Source organism: Lygodium microphyllum, chromosome 7, assembly GCF_053477565.2.
Source record: "Lygodium microphyllum isolate KBCC chromosome 7, Lygodium_microphyllum_v1.1.10, whole genome shotgun sequence".
Lineage (NCBI taxonomy): Eukaryota > Viridiplantae > Streptophyta > Polypodiopsida > Schizaeales > Lygodiaceae > Lygodium > Lygodium microphyllum.
Genome location: NC_141141.1, coordinates 93,613,978 through 93,634,406, shown reverse-complemented (window position 1 = coordinate 93,634,406; position 20,429 = coordinate 93,613,978).

Here is a 20,429-nt window from a genome sequence, read left to right as displayed (position 1 = left end):
GTGAGGAGCTAAGTATAGATGTCTATGTGCAAGGGTTCTATGTAATTTGATCTTTGGACATGTGCAAAGGTCTATTGCTACAAGGATGTTATTTATGGGGGTGTGTGGTGATATTAATGTGTAAGGGTCATATGCATATGCAAGAGTGCATGTGTATGGACCTATGTGCAAGGGATATATGTGAGGATAATGTAAAAAGGTGTAGTTTAAGGTCTTATGTGTGTGAGTTAGGTGTCTATGTGCAAGGGTTTTATGTAATTTGATCTTTGGACATGTGCAAAGGTTTATTGCTACAAGGATGTTATTTGTAGGGGTGTGTGGTGATATTAATGTGTAAGGGTCATATGCATATGCAAGAATACATGTGTATGGACCTATGTGCAAGGGTTATATGTGCTAGGATAATGTAAAAAGGTGTAGTATAAGGTCTTATGTGTGTGAGTTAGGTGTGTGTGAATCCAAGGTTCCTTGTATAGGATCCTATGTGCAATGATTGTGTGCATGCGCCAAGGTTTGTGTGCCTATCAATGCACACATGTACACAAGTGGAGTACATAGTGGTATGCAAGTGTTGTATTAAGAAGCACAAATGGTTGAATTAAGAGTGGTGGATTAGAGGGTGCCACAAGGCAGATTGTAGAATTAAATAGTGAAAAAGTCTAATAGAAAATTGAATTTAAGAAATTACATCTATATAAGGCTTTAATAGGCCTGTTAACTCTCACACGAACGAAGGTGGAAAATCCAAAAAAGCTAAAGCAGAAGACAAAGGCCAAGGAAAAGTGAAACGGAAGACAAAGACACACAAGGAGAAAAGTCCTAAATAAGGGAGAAAGGCGCGCAAGGAAAAGCGCAAGTCAATACTTTTGTAAAAGAGCGCAAGCGCATCATGGTTTAATTCAAGGAGCGCCGGGCTCTCACCCACAGGCTGTCACCCGTGCAATTTGTAAATGTAGACGGGCAATGGAAAGGAAGCTAGGAAGATAGAAGGACAATGTGAAAAAAGGCCTAGGCCACGGGCGGCCATATGAAAAAGGGGATAAGGGGATGACCGCCGAAAAGGGATTTAAAGTTTTGTATATAAAGTTGAAAAGTGAATGAGAAGCTCATTCTTGTGTGTGGCCAAAAGTGGCTCTCCTCTTCTTCTTCTTCTTCTTCTTCTTCTTCTTGCTTGCTTGAGCTTGTGCTTGAGAGAGGGAGTGTGAGAGTGTGAAGAAGTCAGTACGTGAGGGTGATGGACTGGGGAGGAGAAGCTCTCCATCTTCTCCTCTCTTCTTCTCTTCTCTTCTCTTGTCTTGCTCGTGGCGATGGAGCTTGGAGCGTGGAACTTGAGGATGGAGCTTGCTTAAAGCTTACACTTGGATCGTGGAGCTATTGGAGTGCGCGAGAGAGGAGGTAACTCGATCGGCATGGAGATAAGCTCACTACACCCGTAGATATGGATGGTGCGTCAGCTATGTGAGAGGTAGTCATTAGTGCTCGACTTGGAACACTTGAACAATAGGCGGTCCATGGGCCTTGGCGGTTGAGAAAAAGCTCACACATTTTGGTTCCATTGCTGGGACCAACGGATTCAAGCCTTGAGCGCTTCACGCTTCAAATCGAGCATTGGAGTAGGGTTTTCCCCAAACCGGTGCTTGAGGTAGATAGGTAGGAAGCGAGGGAGTTTGAAGAGGTATTCGATCTCCTTAGCGAGTAGGTTTTTGATTTGTTGTTGAATATTAGAGTAGGACAATCCATCTCCATCTCTGGTTTTGATTTTTGTTGCATTAGAATAAGGTTAGGATAGGAAAAAAGAAGGAAAACAATAGGGTTTTTTGTTGTTGTATAACAGGTTGAAACAGGTAAATAGGGACACAGATTCAGATTTCTAGCTCAAAGAGTATGAGGGACTAACCTTTGAGGTCATAACAGGCTAGGATGGGGTGATAGGAGGCCCAGGGAACCAGGAAAAGTCACATCTGACATCCTATCCTCTGAGAAGAGAGTGTGCTTGAGAGCCAGGGAGAGAGAGAAGAGAGGGAGAGCTGCAGGGAGATCGTCAACGTGCTGATTGATTCAAGCGCCACACCATTTTCAGGTAGGCCAAGCATTTCCCTCTGGGCTTTGCATCTAATTAGGTGGCACAGCACGATTCGGTGAAGTAGACGTCAGCCTAGAGGCATCATGTGCAACTCACGGGCCGTCGGCCGCATAGTTGGACCAGTTCATCCGAGTCCCAGAATAGGATTGCCCTATCTTTGGAATCGGACCATCCGACTCCAAAAATCGGACCTCTCCGAAAATCAGACCATTTTTTCGATTCGATTCCCAGAATCGGACCAATCCCAGACTATCCAACTACTAGAATCAGACCACCCTGTCCGATCTAATTCCCAGAATTGGACCACTTTGAAAATCGGACCACTTTTTCGATCCGACTCCCAAAATTGGACCACTTCAAAAATCGGACCACTTTTTCAATCCGACTCCCAGACTCGGACCGTTCGACTACTAGAATTGGACCACCCTGTCCGATCCGATTCCTAGAATCACACCACTACAAGAATCGGACGTGACCAAAATCGAACCACTGGGCCGATCGGACCAACCCAAAATTGGACATCCGATTCTGATAATCGGATTCCTGAAAATTGGACATCTGAGAATTGAACAGAAAAATGTCAAAATCGGACAAGTATCTAGGACACAAATTTTGACGCATCTAAACCCCGAAATTGACCCCAAAGGCTACGTAGAGCTAAAGGCACATCACAAATCCATCATTGGGCTAAAACTTAGAGTAAGTAGTTCAAAATTTGGCTATAAACAGTCCTCTAAATTGCGCATGGTGTTTACCGTAACGGCCCTGCGAGTCGGGGGGGACTGCCCCCTTGGACCCCAGCAGAGGGGGCCCTCTGCACCTTCCCCAAGTAGGTTGGAGAGAAAACGCATGCCGTGATAGGTCCTTAAAATTAGACCCTAGTGTCATAATGGCTCTATACGAGCATGGATCCTCACTGGTAAAAGAGCAACTAAAAGTCCATATCGAACAGAGAGAAACAGAGACCCTAGAACATCAATGGGCCAAACTAGCCATCAAGGGCAAAAAGGCCACACCATGAGACCACAAAGACAGTGTATTCAAACCGTGTCTAGTTAGAGCAAAATGCAACATCAGCAAGCTACGAATGCAAAGATGAGTAGACATGACACTCTTGATGAGAGATGTACCTTGAGTATCACTGCACAGATGACCCAAGACATCGTTGGAGAATCCACATCTAGTCGTGCAGTTGGGGACTCAACGGCATTTGTTAGAAGGCTTAAATTTACAAGCCAAGACCTGGAAGACGAAGACATAGTACCACCTGCTTATCTTAGGGTCAAACTCACTATGAAAAGAGAGCATACTATCGATGCTCTGATTGATGAAGGAGCATATTTCAATATCTTGATCTATGAGGCATGGACCCTACTAGGCCAACCAGAGCTCACACCGACTAGTGCAACTCTTAGCCCTTATGGGGGACACCCATGAGCACTCATAGGGAAGTGTAAAATCCTTGCAAAAATTGAAACTGAAAGCTTGCCTATCCTATTTCATGTTCCTTCAAATAGTGCTAATTACGGGAAGGAAACCCTCCTAGGAAGACCCTTCAAAAGGGCGACCAAGTGTGAGGCTGACTATGTAGCACAGAGGATACACCTGACACTACCGGGTGTGAGGATAGTCACAACCTTTAGCAAGGGTGACCTCATCGAACCTCAAGGGAAAGGCAAGGAAGGTGTTGACATAACAGTCAAGCCTACTAATGAGAGCAAGGACTTGTTGGAAGAGCTAATACAAGCATAGGTCGAACAACGAGAACCAGTGAGGCCATGCTTGAAATAAGAAGGTCAAGAGAGAATGTCAAGGACAGGCTTTGGACTTAAAAATATCGTAGAAGACCCCAAAAGAAGCCCAAACCTTATAGACGAAGGCATCGATGGAGGGTCAGCACAATGCCAAGATGGATATCCAAAGCGTTGCTATGTGCTCAAGGGTATTACATAGGTAACCGATGGGTTTGGATACCAAAACCCCTTGCTAAACCACCTCTATCAGCTGAAGGCCAGATTGCACCAAAAGCAACAAGGCACAGGAAGAAACCTAAGAGAAGCTCCAGGTCTCGAGGCAAGAAACCAAACATGAGTGTTCGAAAGAAAGAGCCTCAGCCTAGCATGCTTAATAAGCAGATATCATATGTAACCGTTGAGCGTGCACAAAGACCATTAGTGCTCAAGGAGCCTTTGACTTTCCAAGAGGATAATGAGCACCAAAAGGCACAACGTTGCTCGTGAGAAGGCTGATTGCTCAACAAAGCAAATAGCACAATCATCTAATAGCCTCAAGCAAATCATTCAATCAGTGCCAAGTCTACCTAAGAGTCCTAGATCTCCTACACCTCTTTTTCCAAACAAACACAGGAAGCACTATAGTAGCCATCAAGGGCAACTACTCAATCCCAATCTCTATCTCCATCTAAGCTTCCAAATGTCCAAGAGGTGGGACCGAACACTAGCCGTAGCTCTCAGCCCAAGGATATGCTTGTGCAACCTAATGTGACTAGATCAACTCATGCTCGATATACACAGGTGAAGGCTCAAAGGGCAACAAAAGACATGACCACTTCTGATCGCCCTAGGGACCTGACACCCCAATCCACCAAGAGTAGCCAGGCCACTGGACTAGCCGCTACTACTTTCAATCAGGGACCACAGCACTCATAGCCCTTCGTAGTGACAATTCCCCTTGCGGAACGTGTCCTTAATAGTTTACCTATGGAGGAGGTTTCGCAACCAGCTTCCTTGACAACTCCACCACTTCCAAAGGGCCTAAAGCCTATGCCAGAGGAGTTAAATACAAGGGAATTGGCTGAAGAGCCAGACTCTCCAAAAAGAGAGGTAGTTGTACCCTCACAAGCTAGCAAGGCTATTCAGCAGGCCACAGCTATGTCCCATGAGGATACACTAGAGAGAGAGAATGCTGAGGCCCAACCAAGCACATCAACGATTGACCTAGTCCACGGTCCTGAGTCATTGAGAGATGCACCTTCATTAACCAAGAAAAAGAGGAAAAAACAACGAAGACAACAGCAGTCCACAAGTGGTTGTGGATCCCAAGGACATTGACACCAAGAGCGCTGGAGAGCTGAGGAATAAAGCATCGAGTCCATCCACCACTGAACCAATTGATTCCTCTCCTAATAGCGGTGAAACCTTAGACACATCAGTGTGCTCTGAAAAATCAAAGCAGTCATTACCATCAATGGCTGCTTGCAACACTCTATCCACCGACAATAGAACTCGCATTGACCAATCAAGAGTGGATACAATGCTGTCACAACAAGGTGACAAATCTATACCACACATCCAAGGAGAACCATGATGCAATAACGAAGCCTCAGGAGAAACATAGAAACCCCGAGAGAATAAGAAATCCTAACATTGGCCAAACCTGCTCGTCTAGGCCTGAGCCCCCAGCTATGCTGAAGCCCAGGCAAACTCCTAGAACCTTGCATGAGATAGCAACCGAGCAAGCCCTCGTTGAACATAGAAGTGTCACAGAATGCTTAACCGAGTTGGATGCTAAGCTCAAAGTGTTCACACGTGTCTATGTCTTGGCAGACATGGACGCATTCCCTAAAGAGCAGCTTGAAGAATACTTGCCATTTCCCTTATCCTAGGAAGAGCAAGAACATCTTGACGAGCACTATAACAGGCTCTTGTATGAATGCATGCAACTCATCTCTGACAAGGAAGCCAACAAACTACACTTAATTGTCACATTCAATTATGTGCTCTGCCAACTGAATCTCTTAGAGATAGAGCAACTAAAGAGACTATCAGAGGGTCGAAGTCAATTTGAACAACGTTGGTGTGAAAATCGTGTTGCAATGGCCGAACTAGGAGCCCAGATCATGACAGTCTCAGAGGAGCGATTGACCAAATGGCGGTCTCAAAGAGACCCAACCTATGTGGCACCAACTTCCCTTCGAGTGCTAACTGCCATTCGAGGTACGAACTTGGCTGAAACTAGCCAAGAGAACTCTCTGTTTGATAAGGTTCTCACTGAGGAGGAGTTACATGTTGCCAGTAGACTCAGACAAGGTTCCATGCTACTCGATGTTGCAAAATATCTATCGGTATTGAGTAAGCTGCCACGAGTATTAGATGCGTGTGCCACACTTCAGTACAATCCGAAGTTCTAGAATTGGCTTTTATCCTCGTGAGAAGTGACATGGATTCATAAATATGTACATAAATAAACAATGAATTTTGTAACCCTATATAGACAATGTCAACACACACAAGCAATGATAGTCAAGCGCAGGTAGAAGAGTTGGGTTCAACATGCTAAGCTCCTCAGGTCCTTCTCTCACCACACATTTAAAAGTTGTGTGACCATTCCCGCCTCTAGGTGGAGGGGCATGCAACCCTCATCACCACCATAGGAAGCTCTAACCAACATCTCTGAGGGTGGGGATAGGGTACCAGCCCTTCCTATGCACCTTTTCCTTTATGGTCTATCCTTTCAAGGATGAGCCTTGCCCCACTCCCTGACAACTGGTCCACACAACTTAGCATAAGCCAAGATCTGCTGGAGGCCAAACGAACATCATCACAGGGGCCATCCCTCTACTACAACCATTGCATGCCTCACCTCTTCCCTTCTCGTCATATGCGCTTGATAACCCACACTATAATCCCCTCCATGCAAATGGTTTTATCCTATATCAAGGCCTAATCCTTGGTTCACATTTTGCAAGTCCCCCTATGTGGAAGACATGGAGCAACTAGGGCAGCTGGCTTACAAAGACATTGTCTACCATCGAAGGGAACATGCAACACAGGCTCCTCCGCCGGCACGCTACGTGCCTACTCTCAAAAGGTATGCAAAGAAATGAGGTCCCAAGTGACACCGCCCTAAACATAGGCCAAAGAATCCCTAGGCCAAGGGAGTAGAAGCTCAAAGAAGCACGCAAGGTGTGGCAACACCGATTGTGCAAGCCCCCAACAGATGCTCGGGCACCAGGTGCTCAAAGGCAGAGAGGGCAGCTCAAGACAAGGAAGAATTCGATGAATTGTTCAAAAGCATTTTGGAAACGGTTGTGGCCAGAGACTACACCATTCAGGTCCTGGCTGACATCTTCCCTGCCCAACCTCACAGGAGCCCCTCACCAGCAGAGCCTCAGTCCACCTGACCACCCGGACTCACCCTGCCTTGTGCAAATAGAATAGCCCCTATGATATACAAGCAACTTAACAAAGGCCATACTGCCATAACTTTTTGTCTTTTGATGGTTAAGGGGCCAAGCTCCCCACTTGTACACACTCTCCTCACCTATTGCTAATATATTCCGAGTCTCTAACAAGCACTGAAATAGACATCGCAATCAGCATCATAGGATTTTGAAAAAGTAATATCTTGACATGATTGCATTTGTTCGTTTACTTGACGCATGCGACTTGCATATATGCTCATGAATTGACAAGTGGATGCAGGATAACACAAGTCTTCGTAGGAACATGTTCAATGCCCAAGTCACCACAAGACCACCAACCTCACAAAGAACTGCAACAAAGCCACGCTGCCGAACGCGAAAAATCACCCTTGCGAGTGCCCACATCACATGACCCAAAGCATAGTCATGGGCTACGCTCTTTTTCTGGGTCAAGCTCTACAGTTGGCTCACGACAGTTGTTACCTCAATTGTACCAACGTCGCTCGTTGCAAAGTGGTTTGCAATATCTCAAGTGTATCTCCCCATCTCAACAACTGCTTCTCTAACAACGAGGCTAGGGCACAATCATCACTGTAATATCCATTTCCTGAGCCTTTGAAGCTTGACATTTCCCAACCCATTGAAAGGCTGATAGCCTCAACAAAACCTTCATGCCTGAATTGGGTGAGAAAGGCCACCTTCAAATCGTCCCATGTGCCAAAAATTTATGGTGCTTGTCTCTCATACCACTAAAATTTTGTACCTTTAAGAGTGGTAAGGAATATTGCTAATCAGTGCTTTGGGATTCTAGCATTGTTGGCTACACATGCTACCATAAACTTGACTACATGAAGATCGGGATCTTCATTGTACTCTTTCTTAAAAATTGGCAATAGGACTACATTTTTTGGCATATCATCAATGTTTCCAAGATAGTTTTGACTTGTAAGGGGACCTTGGCTTACCATTCATACTTCTATAAAGAGTGTTGCAAGGGAGTCAAAGGAAAATTCCGCTACTAACTTATTCTCAGCTTTGATTTTTGCCTTCTCTCTTCTCATGTTCCTCTAGATTTTTTTTAGTGCTTGCCTCTTAATCATGTCATTTATTAGGGAGTTGACTACACCTAGTTTGTCTATATTCAAAATAAGGGAATCAAAACGGCTTTTGAAATACTCTCTTGCCATCATTTCTTCTACTTCCTTCTTTTCAACATCTCTAAATTCTACTTTAATGCCACTACAGAAGGAAAGGTATTCAATTTTGAAGGTAGCACCTTGGCAAAAGATAGGGATAGAACTTCTTCACAGCAAATATAAGAGCTAAAACCATCTACTTAGCAAGAGTTTAGTTCTTCTTTATTGATTTCATCAGTCTACTAGCAAAGTAGATAGGTCTCATGAGTGAGGTCTTTGGATCCTTTTGTAGTAGTACTACTCCTAGAGACTCTAATCATACATTAGGATTCATATAAAGTTCTTGGTCCCAACATGGTTGTAGGATAATGGGAAGAGATGCTTGGATCTCTGTTATTTCTTTGAATTGTTGTTCACTCTCTTCATCCGAAGCAAGTACTTTTGCATTAGTGAGTCACTACAAGGGCAAGACCAATTGAGCCAATAAATGAATAAATCAACTTAGATAACTAAACTTTTGGATGAAAGAACTTAGCTCCTTAATTGAGGTATAAGCCCATAGTATCAAGAGAGCATGAACCCTCTCTAGTTCAGCTTTAATTCCATGTTTTGACACCACATGGCCTAGTAGGACTACCTTTCTTATCCCAATATGACATTTATCTATATTAAGTTGCCCACCCATTTGTACAATTCTACTTAGCCCTTCATCCACTCTAGCTATGTGGAGGTCATGAGAACTGTAGATACAAAAGTCATCAATAAACAGCTTGATTGACTTACCAAAGAAAGGTTGAAAGACAAAGTTTATGAAATGCTACAGTGTAGTAGGTGAAAGGAGAGAAGGATCGAAGCTTGCACTTGAGAGCTATGGCGGGAGAGCGAGAGAAAGAAAGAGACAAGAAATGGGAACTCCAACAGTCACAATGTGTGACCCGCCGGCCTTCCTTTATTCAAACTATCACTAAAAGAATAAAGAATAAAGTGACGATGACGGGCGCCCACCACTTGCAGTGTGCACTGGTGGTGACTGTCAGTGTAGTAATGCACGGGCGGCTAGGCGGAGGCGCCTTTATTCCCAACAACCTCCCACTTAAAGGCAAATCTGCCCTAGTGAGGAGTGAAAAGAAAAAGAAAAAGACAGTACAACATGTACACATGTACAACAGGATGATTAAAGACGTCATCTCATCCTACGTCCATCAACCTCCTGAGGAAGGCAAAGCGCTCTGTAGAGAGGCTTTTCGTGAGTAGATTTGCAGGATTCTAGTCAGTTGAGATCTTGACAAGGTCAACAAACTTGTCCTCAATGACCCCATGTATGAAGTGATACCTCACCTCAATGTGTTTCGTCTTCACATGGAAGACCGGATTCTTGGCTAACTGAATAGTACTCATAGAATCCGAATGCAGTGTAGGGATAGCATCAATACCAAGGTCAACAACCAAATGACCCAACCAAATGGCCTCCTTACAAGCCTTAGTGGCTGCAACATACTCGGCCTCTGTAGTAGAAAGGGCCATGCATTTCTGCACCCTGGACATCCAAGAAACAGCACCTCCAGAGCATAGGTAAAGACATAGCCGGAAGTGGACTTCCTACTATCTACATGTCCTGCATAATTAGAGTCACTGTACCCCATGACTCCTGTATCCTGGCTGCCATAGCATATGCGCATATCTGCAGTGCCTTTCACGTACCTCATGATACCCTGCACGGCATCCCAATGCTTCTTGCCAGGTGTAGCCATATAGCGTGCCACAACACCAACTACAAAGGCGATATCTGGACGAGTGGCTATCATGGCATACATAAGACTACCCACTCCGAATGCATAGGAAATCTTGGCCATCTCGACCCTCTGCTCATCTGTCTGTGGACAATCAGCTTGTGATACCTTCACATAAGAAGGCAATGGATAGCCAATAGGCTTTACGTCCTGCATGCGGAAGCGCTCAAGGACTTTATGAATGTACTCCCTCTGTGACAAGTAGAGGAGTCCTTGATGCATGTTGTGTCTAATACGCATACCAAGTATGTGAGAGGCCTGTCCCAGATCTTTCATCTCAAAGCTCTTCTTGAGCTGAGTCTTAAGAGCATCTAGCTCATCATGAGCTTTCCCTGCTATCAACATATCATCCACATAGAGTACCAAAATCAATAAAGAACCATCACGGGCTTTCTTCGTGTAAAGATACGGATCCATAGCACTCCTGTTGTAGCCCTATGACTGTATAAAGGCATCAAACTTATGATGCCACTCCCTAGGTGCCTGCTTCAAGCCATAAAGGCTTTTCTTCAATTTGCACACTAGGTGCTCCTTGCCAGGTTCTGCAAAGCCCTTAGGCTACTCCATATAAATCTCATCATGCAAGTCCCCATGTAAGAAAGCCGTCTTGACATCCATCTGGCATAAATCCAAGTCAAGCTGAGCAACCAAAGCCAAGACTAAGCATAGGGTGGTCATCTTAACCACAGGAGAAAAGGCCTCATCAAAGTCCACACCATGCTCCTACTTAAAACCCTTTGCTACCAGTCTAGTCTTGTATGCCGGCTTGGGGTGTCCAAGGGTACTTTACAGCTTGTACACCCACTTGCATGGCAAAGCCTTCTTGCCCTCAGACAAGGAAACCAAATCTTAAGTCTCATTCTTATGCAAGGAGTCTATCTCAGACTGCATAGCCCTCTCCCAGGAGTGACTCTCACCCCTGCGCATAGCCTCATCATAAGTGAAAGGCTCTCTTGCATCTGTAACCAAGACGTAATGCATCTAGGGTTGAAATCTATTAGGTGGATGTCTGTCTCTAGTAGACCATCTCTCACGGCAGGCTCTGCGGCCTACCCAGCTGCCTATCCAACACCCTGACCATGAGCATCTGCTGCATTTGTAGGTTGTTCGATTGGCTAGAGTGACTGTCACCCCTACGCATAGCCTCATCATAGGTGAAAGGCTCTCTTGCATCTGTAACCAAGACGTAATGCATCTAGGGCTGAAATCTATTAGGTGGATGTCTGTCTCTAATAGGACCGTCTCTCACGGCAGACTCTGCGGCTTGCCCAGTTGCCTATCCAACACCCTGACCATGAGCATCTGCTGCAGTTGTAGGCTATCCGATTGGCTATGCGGGAGCCCTCGGCTCCTCCTGAAATATGACGTGCGGATCTCAACAACTCTCTCAGGCTGCCTATGCATCTTGTCTTCATGGAAGACTACATCATGGCTATGGATGAATTTTCGCACCTGCAGATCCCAGATACGATAACCCATCATCTCGCCTACATCCCCATAACCAAGGAAAATGCATTTGACACTCTTAGGATCCAGCTTACTTCTCTTGTCCCTGGGTACACGGCAAAATGCCTCACATCCAAAGACATGGAGATGCGCATAAGAGGGAGTTTTTCTAGTCCATACCTCCTCTGCAACCTAGAAATCCAAACCACTAGAGGATGATCTGTTTATAACATACACAACTGTACTAGCTGCCTCAGCCCAAAAGCTCTATGGTAGGCCTGCATGGCTAAGCATACTGTGTACACGCTCCTAGATGGTTCTATTCATCCGCTCAGCCCAACCATTCTGTGGGGGGTGTAGGGGGCGGTCAACTAATGCTTAATACCCCTCTCATCACATAACTGCTCAAAAGTATGTGAGACATACTCACCCCCATTATCTGTCCTTAGGCATTTTACCCAAACTGGTTCTCAACTAATGCAAGCCATCTCTGAAACACAGCCAAGACATTGAATTTCAACTTAATGGGATAAGCCCAAAATTTTTGTGAAAAATCATCTATGAAAGTAACAAAATACTTTGCGCCACCCATAGACTGACAAGGCATGGGCCCATAGACATCCGAATGTACCAATGCCAAGGGCTCACTCATGCGTGGCCTACCAGACTTCTTATGCATAGACCTAGTCTACATGCCATAAAGACAATGCTCACATGAATCAAAACATGCATAATCAAGGGGCAATAAGTACTGCAAACTAGAAAGCATTTTCATTCCCTTCAAAGACATATGGCCCAAACGGGCATGCCAAAGAGATACATGTGGGATAGAACTCACAGACAAAACATGATCAAGGGAAGAAGCTGATACAATTAAGGGATAGAGGCTGCTAGCCTTGGCACCTATCACAATCACAAGTCTGCCACGAGTGATCTTCCATGCAGAGTCTCCAAAAGATACATGATATTTGCATCATCAAGCTGTCTAGCTGACATGATGTCAAGAATCACGTGGTGGAGGGGGTTGCTCAAGATGCTGCGCCGAACACACACAGAATGCACAAGGAGAAGCTCACTCAAGAGACAAGAAGAGAGATGGAGGCCAAAAACGTTTTCTTGCTGGTTTTTTTTCTTCTTCTTCCACACACTTTACAATGTATAGATAAGATACAACATAAAAGGAAAGTGGCCTACTAAGTCAAACAATGCATAACCGACTATACTAGTCGACTGGTGCTATAACTATGCCAGCTGTAAATAGGTGTAACAACCTAAATATAATAAGTAATGAGTCAGTGGCCATGTGAGATGCATAATGACCACCAACGTGCTAAGTGTAGACGTGTGGACCCATCTAACCAGGCGGTCCATCCTCCATGTCCACATGTGTTGAGCTTGCCATCTCAACACTCCCCCTCAAGCTCAACTGCATCTCTGCAACTCCAAGTAAGCTTCGAAACTTTTGAAGCTTCTCTCTACCCAATGCCTTTGTGAAGATATCAGCTATCTGATCCTATGTGCTGACATACACCAAGTCAATCTCACCTCCTAGTACCTTCTCTCTCACAAAGTGGTAGTGTACCTCAATATGTTTTGTCCTGGCATGGAACACAAGGTTCCTAGACAACTGTATACTGCTCATGTTGTCACAATAAATGACAATTGGACCTTCCACCTGGACATCCAAATCAGCCAATAGCTTTTGCAGCCATACTACCTCACATGCTGCAATAGCAGCACCTCTATACTTAGCCTCTGTACTCGACAAAGCAACTGTAGATTACTTTTTGCTGCTCCATGCAACTACTGCACTACCAAGAGAGAACATGTATCCGCTGGTAGATCTTCTATCAGACATACTACCAGCCCAATCTGCATTTGTGTATCCAAATACCTATACATCTGTACCTTCCTCATAGAAAAGTCCATAATGTAATGTGGACTTCACATATCTCAATATGCGTCTGACTACATCCAAATGTGGCTTTCTAGGTACTTGCATAAACTGACTCACAAGACCAACAGCGTAGCTCAAGTCTGGCCTTGTAATGGTCATGTAGATCAAACTCCCCACTATCCTCCTGAACATAGTAGGGTCTTCTATCTCATCCCCAATATCAGCACTCAGCTTTACATTCTGCTCCAACGGGACTGAAAGTGGTTTGCATGCAGTCATACCATACTTGGACAACATATCCAAGCCATACTGTCTTTGGGATAGCCATATACCATCATCACATCTGATCACCTCAATGCCAAGGAAGTACCTTAGCTCACCTAAATCCTTCATCTCAAACTTCATCTTCAAACAGCCCTTGACTTCAGCAATCCCACTATCACTATCACCTGTAATAATCAAGTCATCCACATAGATGACTATGATGACCAAACCTGCATCTCCCTTTCTCACATAAAGTGAGTGATCAGCATCAGAAACATAAAAGCCAATATTGACAAGATACTCTCTAATCTTGTCAGACCATGCTCTAGGTGCTTGCTTGAGCCCATAGAGTGCCTTCTTCAACCTGCACACATACATGGGATGCTCTAAATCTTCATAACCTGCTGGCTGATCCATATACACTTCTTTCTGCAAATCGCCATGCAAGAAAGCATTCTTTACATCCATTTGCTACAACCTCCAACCTTTGGCTGCTGCCAAAGCAATCACACATCTGATAGTTGCCATCCTAGCAACTGGACTGAAGGTTTCATCATAATCTATGCCATATGTCTGGGCATAGCCTTTTGCAACCAGCCTAGCTTTGTACCTGCTAATAGAACCATATGCATTGTGCTTAATCTTATAAACCCACTTACATCCAATAGCTTTCTTTCCCTTCGGCAATGATACTAGATCCCAAGTCTTATTGGCCTCTAATGCAGCCATCTCCTCATCCATTGCTGCATCCCAATGAGCATGACCAACAGCCTCCTCAAAACATGTGGGCTCAACATCCCTAACTAGTTTCACCATATAAGCATAATGGTGAGCTGCATAACCTTCAAAACCAAATCTTTTAACAGGGTATCTCACCCTGCTAGACCTGCGTACCACTCGATCACTCAATGGAGTCTTTGCATTAATGCGTGCTCTCTGCACACCTGGAGTCCTCACTGAAGGAATGCCAAGCTCATCATCCAAGCTCTCTGAGCCACTGGAGTCTCCATCAAGAACTGCATCAATGCCTTCTGACACTTTACTCTTTCCTTTGTCTTTACCTGTAGTGCTACTAGATGCACCTGAAGATGTAGAGCTACTCCTTAGTCTCCTAGACCAAGGACTACTAGATGATGTCTCTGGTCCGCTAAGAGTTCATGATTCTTGCTTTTTAGCATGCACATGAGTGTCATGATCATCATCATCATCCAATGCATCACCACTAGATGCATACCAACTTCTCATTTCATCAAAGATGACATCCCTACTCACTCTGAACTTACATGTGACAGGGTTGTAACAGCGATACCCTTTCTACTCTAAAGAGTATCCAATAAAGACACACTTTTCAGCCTTTGGATCCAGTTTCTTCCGCAACTCATCTGGCACATGAACATACGCAATGCAGCCAAACACTTTCAAGTGTGAAACATCAGGCTTCTTACCTGTAAAACATTCTTCGGGGGTCATACCATGAACTGCAGCTGTGGGAGTTCTGTTCATAATATAAACAGCAGTATGAACAGCCTCAGACCAAAAACGCTTAGGCATATTCTTTTCAGCCATCAAGGCACGTGCAACTTCTGCAATATGCCTGTTTTTCCTTTCTGCAACCCCATTTTGTTGTGGGGTATACCTGCATGTGAACTGTCTCTTTATCCCATGAGACCTCAAAAAATCACTGAACTCATTGGAGAGGTACTCTCCCCCTCCATCTGACCTCAAGCACTTTATTTTCAAGCATGTTTCTCTTTCAACTATAGCCTTGAAAGTTCTAAAGTGCTCAAAAGCTTCACTCTTTTCCTTCATAAAATATACCCACAGCTTTCTAGAACAATCATCAATGAATGTGACGAAGTATGAACTACCTCCAAGAGATACATTTTGTGTAGGCCCCCAAATGTCTGTATGAACAACATCAAGGATATTTCTGCTTACATCTCTGTCATGTGAAAAGGGTTGTCTTGCCTGCTTACCAAACTGACATGCTTCACATACCTTCTGAAATTCTGCAACTTTAAATGTAGGCAAACCTGTAACCAACCCTTTGGACTGCATTAATTTCAGCCTTTGTACATTTGCATGTCCAATGCGTTTGTGCCAAATTTCAATGTCTACAACAACACCTTTTCCTTTGGCATACATAGCAGCATTCATAGTAGGAATTCCAGCATCTAGAGTGAACATACGTCCAACTCTACTTCCCTTTGCTACCAACCTGCACTTGTCATTGAAATCTTCTACAAAGCAGCCCTTTGCATTAAATCTGACTTGCAGCCCTTGCTCTACCATTTGACCGACTGACACCAAGTTCTTTGTAATAGATGGCACATGTAATACATCTGAAAGACTCTTTGTCTTACCATCATGCAAGGACAAGGGAACTTTTCCAATGTGTGAAATTGGGTGGCATGAGTCATCACCCGTCTGCACATAACCTGCATTCTGCAAATCCTGCATCTCTCCAAACCATTCTGCATGGCTGGTCATATGGTTGGATGCACCTGAATCAACATACCAAACATCTTCATGTGTTCCCTTTCCTGTAACAGCATTTAGCATATGCTGCATAACGAACAAACGTTCATTTTTGTCTTCATTCTGTCGTGAAGACGATGCATAGTTTCCTTGCTGCAACTTACCACTGCGGATATCATCTCTCTTAGCATAACATTGGGCTGCAATATGACCTGTTTTGCCACAGTAGTGGCACACAATACCAGAGTTGTTAGAACCTCTGTTCTGCCATCCACCTCTTCCTCTAAAGCTCCCCCTGCCTCTAAAATTACCACGACCTCCTGAAACCTGCATATCGCCAAATTGCTGATTCAATCTATTTTGCTGGTTATCACTACCACGTCCTGTACCACGGCCTCTTGAAGAGAACCTACCACGTCCCCTTCCTGAACTGGAGTAGAAAGCCTGGACCTGTTCACCACTTCTTTCAAATGTCTCACTCTACATGTTGATTTCTTTAGTGATCATTAGAGAGACCAACTCATCGAAATGTGGAAATGGCTTTCTGACATATACGAAAGTTACAAAAGACTTCCAAGCCTTTTCATTGTTAAGTCCACCCAAGGTAGACGACACCAAATCATCATCGTCGGGCATTGCATCAATCGCTGCCAATGCATATGCAATGCTTCTTACCTTCAGTGCATACTCATTGATAGACATCTTCCCTTTCTTTAATGTATTCAACTCTTGCTTGAGTTGAATCTTTCGTGCCTTTGTATTTACATAAAACATACTTTCAAGTATGGTCCAAGCTGCATATGAATTCTCTGCATTTCTAATGTGTCCCAGCATATTATTGTCAATTACTGCAGACAACCAATACATGACCTTTTTATCCTTTGCATTCCATTCTTTCCGTGCCTTTGTCTCTTCTGCAGTTGGAGGATCACTCATCTCCGGCTCCTTTTCTTCACCTGAAACGAACTCGTAGAGGCCTTTTCCAATAAGGAAGTTCGTGATACGGAACTTCCATGAAGGGTAGTTGTTCTTGTCGAGCTTCTCAATGATGGGGCTTCCACTGTTCTCTGCCATTATCACAAAATTAATACCAACAGCAAGCAAATCTTCTGCAACTCTGGACCTGTAGTGCACAGCAATACACCAGACAGCCTTTTTCACTGTCTGCTCAACAATACATGCAATCTGCAACCTGTTTGCAGATCAACCTTGTGTTTACTCACTGGTAAACACCTTTGAACTTACAAATCTGAAATCTGTAACCTGCGCACTCACTTTCGGTCAATACAGTCCAAGTCACAGCGTACCCTCAAACTACTGTCCGCAACCTTGCGGCTCTAAAACGGGCCCCGAAACGGCCTCAGATGGCCAAAATAACTGCGGTTAAGCCTTAAAGGGCTTATCTGCAGAATACACAGTGCTCTTCGCGCACACCAAATCTCACTGCAATCTGAGATTTTTGCTATGCCCTGCTTCCGGTGCCTCCACAGGCACTATCCAAGAGAAAGAGTTGAAGGATGGGAGAGCTTCTTACCCGTGGCTTGCTTGCTCGAACCTTGCTTCTTCTCCTTTTCTTCAACCTTCAAAATCAGCCTCTCTCAATGGCGCAGCTCTGATACCATGTCAAGAATTGCGTGGTGGAGGGGGTTGCTCAAGATGCTGCGCCGAACACACATAGAATGCACAAGGAGAAGCTCACTTAAGAGACAAGAAGAGAGATGGAGGCCAAAAACGTTTTCTTGCTGGTTTTTTTTCTTCTTCTTCCACACACTTTACAATGTATAGATAAGATACAACATAAAAGGAAAGTGGCCTACTAAGTCAAACAATGCATAACCGACTACACTAGTCGACTGGTGCTATAACTATGCCAGCTGTAAATAGGTGTAACAACCTAAATATAATAAGTAATGAGTCAGTGGCCATGTGAGATGCATAATGACCACCGACGTGCTAAGTGTAGACGTGTGGACCCATCTAACCAGGCGGTCCATCATCCATGTCCACATGTGTTGAGCTTGCCATCTCAACACATGAGACTGCATGTCAAAGCAAGTACATGACGTACATCCTGCATAACAAAACTGCTGCTAGAAGGAAACTACAACCTAACATCACCAATGCCCACAATGTCGAGAGAGTTGTCATCACCCAAGCGCATAGAACTCCAAACAGTACGGTATGAATGAAACCACGCTCGGCAAGGTGTCACATGAAAGGATGCACTTGAGTCCAAGGGCCAACACTGTGCATACATAGAGTGTATCTCCGTCATTTGCAAAGCACTAGAAGAAGCGGCAAGGATATAATCATCATCATCAACATCCTTAGGGTGCATAACATTGATCTCTTCAATTTTAACACTGGACTTTGCAGGCACTATGCTATGATCAGAAGACTTATCCTGCACTTTGTCTTTCCCTTATCTTTGCACCTTTCATTGCATAGTTCATGGCATTGTGACCTAATATGGCCCTTTTTCCCCCAATGGTGACAAGTAACATCTTCATTCCTGCCCCGGGATTTGCTGTGTGACTTCCCACGAGACTTGGACCGAGATTTCTAAGAATCCCGTCCACGGCCACTGCCACTGCCATGCTTTCGATATCCATCATTCCTGCCTCTAACTGTCATAGCATGCGACACATGAGAGGCATCCAAATTCTTACGGTTAACCTCTTCCTACAGAAGAGCACTCTCAACATCAGATAATTTCAAGGTAGCAGCAGAGGCACATAATGCAGTACGAAATACATCCCATGACTCATTAAGAGTACCAAGCAAGAAAAGAGAAGTGACATCCTCTGCAAAAGTGATGTCCTACGAAGTCAAGTTCTTGAGTATAGCACAATGCCAAGCATCAATACATGTGCAAAAGGCTTGAAATGGAGACCCAAACAAGTGCTTAATGCCAAGTTGGAGTTGGGGCTGGAGTGACTGATGTGTTGATGTCCACAAAACAAATGCAAATCTGCATGGAGTTGCTGCTGGTCCTGCTAGTCCATGTGGCAACTCTGGAGTGGTTGGAGGGCTCAAACATGAGCCAAGGGGGCTTGGGAATAAGCCTCTAGCAGCCCACAATCGATAGCAAAGAGGTATGAAGGTTGGAAGCTTCAATGGTGGCTACTTTGTTTTCCTAGACCTGTGGATTGAAGTAAAAAATCTAAAATAATGAAGCAATACCTCAATGTCAATACCCTGATGGTGCCTCAATAGGCTGGAAAGAAGCTCGGGAAGCCAAGGAGTGACGGGAGCTCAAGAGAATGAGCTTCTGCCAGGAAGGAGACCCAATGCAAGTGGGGAGTCAATGGGAAGCTGAGAATGCCACGAGCCAAGCTCAAGAGTCGAGAAGCCGTGCTCTAATACCAGTTGAAAGGAGAGAAGGATCGAAACTTGCACTCGAGAGCTATGGCGGGAGAGCAAGAGCAAGAAAGAGAGAGACAAGAAATGGGAACTCCAACAGTCACAATGTGTGATCGGGCCTTCCTTTATTCAAACTGTCACTAAAAGAATAAAGAATAAAGTGACGATGATGGGCACCCACCACCTGCAGTGTGCAGTGGCAGTGACTGTCAGTGTAGTAATACACGGGCGGCTAGGCATAGGCACCTTTACCCCCAACAGTAGGAGCATTGGTTAGGACAAAGGGCATGACCTTATATAAAAAACATTCCCAAGGAGTAATGAATTTTATATTTATGTGATCTTCTTTAGTAAATTGAATTTGAAAAGAGTGTGAGTATCCTTCACAAATGGTGTATCTTTCATGAGGACCAGCTATCTTGTTGAGAATCTCATCTTGAAATGGAAGAGGAAAATGATCCCTCTTTGTCGACCACTATTGCATTAAGTGGTTTATAGTCCACAAAAACCCTTCACTTTCCATTTTTCTTAGGTATTACCACAACTAGTGAAACCCATTCAGAATCCTCCATAGGATAGATAAAACCTGCCTTTTAGAGCCTTTTTATCCCTGGTAGAAGAACATTTTGCTATGCAATCCCCAGCCAAATTGCAAGTTTTGTATTACCAATCTATTGTTTAGCTTCAAGTTGATATGGTGTTCCACAATGGTCACTCTTGCAATGTAAATATAATTAAAGATGAAAAAAGTGTCATGCTTGTTAACCCTCAAACAAACAAAGGTGGAAAATCTAGAAAAGCTAAAGCA